At 42.7% G+C, this 6,222-nt stretch overlaps 1 long non-coding RNA gene across 1 annotated transcript; it reads right to left on the reverse strand.

Annotated features, from left to right (window-relative positions):
- Nucleotides 1-860: 860 nt before the first annotated feature.
- Nucleotides 861-6,008, reverse strand: LOC147637742 (uncharacterized). The gene is made up of 3 exons (XR_015266084.1): nt 5,881-6,008; nt 2,600-2,742; nt 861-1,132 (listed from the first exon to the last, which is right to left on the reverse strand). It is a non-coding gene; the product is annotated as an uncharacterized LOC147637742 (long non-coding RNA).
- Nucleotides 6,009-6,222: the final 214 nt, after the last annotated feature.

Raw genomic sequence — 6,222 nt, forward strand, 5'->3', positions numbered from 1 at the left:
TATTGTTTGTCATCCAATGCATAGAGTTGCTCCTGGAGGACTGAGGAAGCTATGCCAGAACAGTGCGAATTTAGGCTCTGCAGCGACGGTGCAGGCTCAAAATTTGCACTGTTCTGGCACCACTTCCCCAGCCACTCAGGATCATTTTTGATGCATTTATAATGAAGTTGAGTTCCTTAATTATAAAAATAGTAATTTACAAAATAAAAATAACTTTAATCATGTGTAAAAATACATTATTTATCATCCAATGCATCAGAATTGCTCTTGGAGGGCTGGGGAAGCTATGCCAGAACAGTGCGAATTTGGGCTCTACAGTAGCGGTGTAGGCTCAAAATTTGCACTGTTCTGGCACTGCTCCCCCAGCCACGTAGAATCATTTCTGATGCATTTATAATCAAGTTGAGTACATTGATTATGAGAAACAGTAATTTACAAGATAAAAATACCTTTAATCATGTGTAAAAATACATTATTTGTTATCCAATGCATCAGAATTGATCATGAAGGGCTGAGAAAGCTGTGCCAAAACAGTGAAAATTTGGGCTCTACAGAAGCAGTGCAAGCTCAAAATTTGCGTTGTTCTGGCACTACTCCCCCAGGCTCCCAAGGTCATTTCTGATGCATTCACAAAAACATTGATGGTACAAACTAGAAAAAACAATGATATACTTGATGAAAATAAGTTTGTAAAAATTGTATTGTATTCATAATAAGAAGTGATACATCATCTTTACAAAAGCTTTCTTACAATATTGAGCTTCCTTCTCTTGTTATTGGGCAGAGTGTGCTCAAGGAGTGATTGGGCTATTTGTTACTAAGAGGAAGAACAAGCACATTGCAAAAGTTGCTCCTGCATTAATGGCTGAGAAGTGCATGCCTCATCATTATTAGATTGAAGCAGTTGCGACTGCAATTTACATTATGAATAGGAGCCCCACAGCAATAATGCATGGTATGACTCCAAGGAAGTGTAGTGACAAAAAACCAGATTTGTTACACGCGAAAGTTTTTGGATGCATTGCATATGTACATATTCTTGACGAGTTACACCGTAAGCTGGATCCGAAGACTGAAAAATGTGTTTTCATTGGTTACTCCCTTGAGCAAAAGGAATACACATGTTACAACCCTGTCACACATGAGATGAGAGTGAGCAAGGATGTTGTATTTGATGAAATAAGCAGTTGCTATGCTGATGTAAAAGACTCGATTCCGACTGATGCACAAGAACAGGTGGTTGCACAAAATGCAGGTCAACAATCATAGCCATTGAGTGAACCGAGAGAGTCCTCTAGCAATGGGTGTGTTGATAGACCATGGAGTGGCAAGTTGCGTCAAAATGTCCATCTTGCAAATTCAACAGGTACATCACGAAAAGGTAAAAGAGAAGGTCGATGAGCCCCTTGGTATGCCTGACATTTCAATAGGACATTCATTTGCTGATGGAGAGTCTAGTGGCTTAGAGCAGAGCCTTGTCGAAGAGTTTGGCATTCCAACTATTAGAACATCTAGTGTAAGGAAGGCTAAGGCAGTCGAGGACACCAAGAACAATTCCAAGACCACACAGGTTGAATAGAGTGAAAAACCTTGTTTAGAGATTAATATATGATGGTTATGTAGCTCACCATTATGCATACATGGCAAAGGTTGTGCAAGATGTTGAACCCACATGTTTTAAGGATGTTGTTGGGCATGCCAATTGGAATATAGCCACCAAGGCCTTGGGAGCTAAGAAGCTTCGCAAATTCCACAGCATGCTTGGAGTCTTGGAGATGGAATTGAGCTTGAGGGGAGTGGTGAGATGTCAAGCTCAACATGAGCTGACACTCATGATGCGCTTGGGTGACCCTTCCACATTACACCATTGGCGTGTTTGGTAGCTAACACAACGGATCTTCGCCAGTGATTCGGGCATCCCTAGCTGCGATGCTCCGGGTCCTCAAGCATGTTAAAGTCTCCTCCCATGCACCTATACTTCTACTCTTGTAAGGCAATCCTCTTATCTTTAGCTTTTATGAGCAAGAGAGCATTTCTAAGTGCCTTTTGAGTCTCTTTGGATGAGCTACCTGTGGCTCAATGAGCCTTTGTAGAAAGAGAAAGGACATAATAACCCATAAAGTATTTCCGTGAAGTGGTCTCTCATGGTTGAAAAACCCCCAACCCCACATGGCACACACAGAGGAGCATTTCATAATCAAACGCGGTCCTCAAGCAGGTATTTAGACTGGAGAAGTCTAGGCCTTCTCGTACTGGAGAGGAGACATCGAACAGACTGATGTTAAGATCCAGGACCATGGCCCATGAGCACTCCTGATGGCACACATCTGCCCACAAATAGTGGCATGGAGGGAGAACCATGGCAAGTGTTTAAGAAGCAGGTGATGGATCATAGAATCGGAATCAAATTCAACTAAGGCTAGATTTCACCAATGACTAGACAACAATCTGTAATGGGCCGCCACCATCAAAAGGCCACAAAAATTATATCTGTCATACGACATGCATTTAAAACAAAACGCCTCAAGTAGTTGATTTACTGTCATCAAAGCCAAACCAAATGAAAATTCCTCCAAGAGCTTTATAGTGAGACAATTACAGTATGAGTCACTGGTCTTTGCGTCTGATTTACAGTAGCCACAGGGGATTGCATGCAAACCCAAGTCATACCCAACCACGCTAGGCTCTCTCTTCTGCTTGTCTCTCTTTGCCATGCTCTGCTTGGCGTGTAAGTTCTACTACCTGAAACACAAAGGCAGCACAAGGAAAACAGTTGAGAGGAAAAACTGTCTGGAATATAGTGCCTGATCAAAGAACCTCCCAAAACAATCTCATCTAGCAAGCACAGATACCAGAGAAGGTGCCAGCCTCTGACTCACTTTTTGTGCACCCACTTGAGGAAAACAACTAATAGATTTTTCAAAAGGAGGCCTGAGTATTGTGGTTGGCCTGTTTGTGTTGAAACCCACAATAACAAGTTCCAAACCTAGTTTCACATTCAGATTATGCACAAATGTGCATAACAGTCATCTAATGTGCACTATGGTGCATTACTTTTGCACAATTGTGCACATTGGTGTACGCTGGGATGAAGAAATACATTGGTGCATGCTGGGGCGAAGAAATAATTTCTCAGGTAGCCAAGGGAGTGGCCACATGGTTGTCAGGATAATTCCACACCAGTCCCAACATCTGACATTGAGCCTTTCCCTTTTAAAAAAGACAAAGGGGAGGGCTCTTTGAGCCATGTCAATCAGCAGCCATGACAACATTCTTTGCTCTTTGAAGAGAAAACAGGCCCTTACTTGAAATTACCTAAGCTAGGGAGGATCAAAGAGAATAATGAAAATCATGATTGAAAACTAATGAGCAATTAACTCTTAATTAAGAACACTAATCATGTCATCAACTCATTATTAATCAAGCTCTCATATTGCATTAACCAAAACACACACAATTGCATTGCTTTGGGGCTCTTAAATAGCCATGAGAAGTACATCCAACGAGACAAGATTCGTCTTGGCCTTTACCTTCCAAGGGACACTTACCCTTATCTATCTCCAAGAGACGCACCTTTTACACATCATTGCTTAGTCATATGGGATCTATCCTTTCCACCTTTTACATTCACCACTTACAATCACCAGTTCTCTTTAACCTTTGACCATCTAACCTTTGATTCAATATCTTTGAGGTGCACACTCCCCCTCGCTCTCACAATGTACACTCATCACTTTTATTTCTCAACATTCCCCCTCAAGTGATGATTCCCTACCCCCCATATACATGTGATTGACTAGGTCTATCTTCCTAGTCATGTGCTGAAGTAGTCTACCTTAATTGCCTCTCTTAGGCTCACTATATTGGTTTTGGTTTGACAATTTACACTTAGGGTAGGAGTTAGGTTGCAATATACAGGGTGAGACATGTGCCCTTTCACTCTTCACTCACTCATTCGGTTAGTCCGAGAGCCCAAGCTAGCTCTCCACATCACATAGTACTTGTTCACTAATGCGTGCGCATGAAAGGCTGCATTTACAAAGGTTACAAGTAAATTATTTGCAAAAAAAAAAATTGCTAATGACAAATTCATTGATGTTGTTGAAGAAGCGTATGTTGATGAAGACATCACACAAGTGGATAGAACCCAAATTGGAGTGGAAGCGTTTGATGAAGCCCATTTTAGAGAACCCATGTGAACAGCCTCTAAAAACTCCTTTGAGATTTTAAAAATATATTTACACTAAAAGGTTTTAGAACACCTTATCTCAAACATGCACCTCTGTTTCTTTCTCCTGCTCAGTGTGTGCCAGTCGTAGCTTGCTACGAGGATGAGGAAGGGTCACCATTGTTTCTGTTGTAGCTGATGTTTCCGCCTGGAGAATCCCTGTTACCAGGCATTGGGTGAGCAAGGAGGAGGCTCTCTGTCTGCTCGACAAACGTCTGCTCTCTTATCTCTCCTCATCTCCTGCCCAGTGCTACTCCCTGCTTCTCTCTGCTACTGGCCGACTTCACATGTGCTGGACTACTTGAGATGCAGTAGTCAGGTATCCATCAGTATGCTGTCAGTTGTACTACTGCTGGTCGACTGCACATGTGGGGCCATATAAAATGGCCCCATGGCCCCCCACTCATTGTATTGGGTATTCCAGATTTTCTTGTGTATATATAGCAGAGTTACACGCCTCTCTCTCTCCTTCTCCATTGCTGTATTTTTTCTGCAGTGCACTTGCTCTTGTGTTCTCAGATTTTGTCATCATCTCCGCTGCATATTCTGACATGGTATCAGAGCTCTAGGCTCTTGATAAATCTTGGAAACTATGTGAACAAGAGGGGGGCTATTTTGTTGCTGATTGGTGGACTGTTTTGGACTGTTCGGGAAGAGGAGAAGCAAGAGGAAGGCAGGCTGATTTGCTGGACAACCACTTGCAGGTTTAAGTTCTTCTTATTTCCCACCCACCCACCCTTTCACCCTCCCGCAATGGCAGACTTACTTGAGATGACTAAGAGGCACGTGAAGATCCCGACACTCCCCACATTCCCAGTGGACCGTCAATTGAACCGGAACAGCTACAGCATATGGAAGGTAATGATGGAATCTATTCTGCAGTCTTAAAACCTTGCTGATTTCATTGTTGTTGGGGTTCCACGACCGGAGTTAGAGGAAAGGGAGTTACCCTTGATTCGAAAGGAACGCGAGACACACGCACAGTTGTGAAATCGTGTCCATGCCAGGGTCCGTTCTTTCATTTTCCTCAACTGCACACCGCAAGTGATCAATCATATCAAGCATATGACGCTGGCCAGAGGTATATGGTAGCATTTGGCTTCTCTCTATAACAAGGTATCGCCATGAAGAGGATTTCCTTGGAAGTACAGATGCGGGTGCTGAATCCTGCAAAGTCATCGACAATACGGGAGCACATTAACAAGCTGCAGGATCTTCAACAGAAAGTTCTTCAGGTTGGGAAGGAGATAGCAACCATGACGTAATCATAAGAGACATGGATGTGTGACTAATCATGGGGGCCATATGTTCAAACTAAACACACTAATCTTTATGGTTGCATATACCATTGATCAATGGGCAAGTGATGAGAGTGAATTTGATACGGATGGATTTTCTGCATCCTTCAGAATGCCAAAATAGATCATGCAAGAGCATCAAATATATGGGAAAAACGGGTTGTGAGGGGGCTTCTAGGATGAGGATCCATGAAGACAAATCCAGCTGAAACTTACCATGAATCTGCAGGAAGCGAGTTCACTGATATGGCAATGGTGGGTCTACGTGTGACTTCAGAAAGAAACCAGTATACAAAGTGTTCAAATCCATAACAACAATCAACAGCCGGCAATTCAAAGGAAGTTTCAGTATACCTGTGTGTGTTGTGTGTTGCACAAGGGAAACCTTTCCGCTGTTTTCTTTTCTTAATCCACGCTCATTTATGTATTGACTTGTGTGTGCTCGAGAGAGAAAGAAGAGCGAGAGACATTTGAAAGACCTTTCCCGGTTTTCTTTTTAAAAATCCGAGGGCTTTTTGAAAAACCCGTGGGCGGGCAGGTCGCGGAATTCATTCCCTTGTTTCACACACCCCCCAAAATTTAAAAGCGAGCTAAAATTGCAAACCATTTTTTATAAGCGTTGAAAGTACACTACTTACACACACTAGATGCCATCGCTTGTTGGAGAGGGGGTATGGATCTTCCAAGTGCGTAGGT

The sequence above is a fragment of the Cibotium barometz genome, chromosome 6 (genome assembly GCF_041138505.1).
Source record: "Cibotium barometz isolate CiBa-2024 chromosome 6, ASM4113850v1, whole genome shotgun sequence".
NCBI classification, from domain to species: Eukaryota; Viridiplantae; Streptophyta; class Polypodiopsida; order Cyatheales; family Cibotiaceae; genus Cibotium; species Cibotium barometz.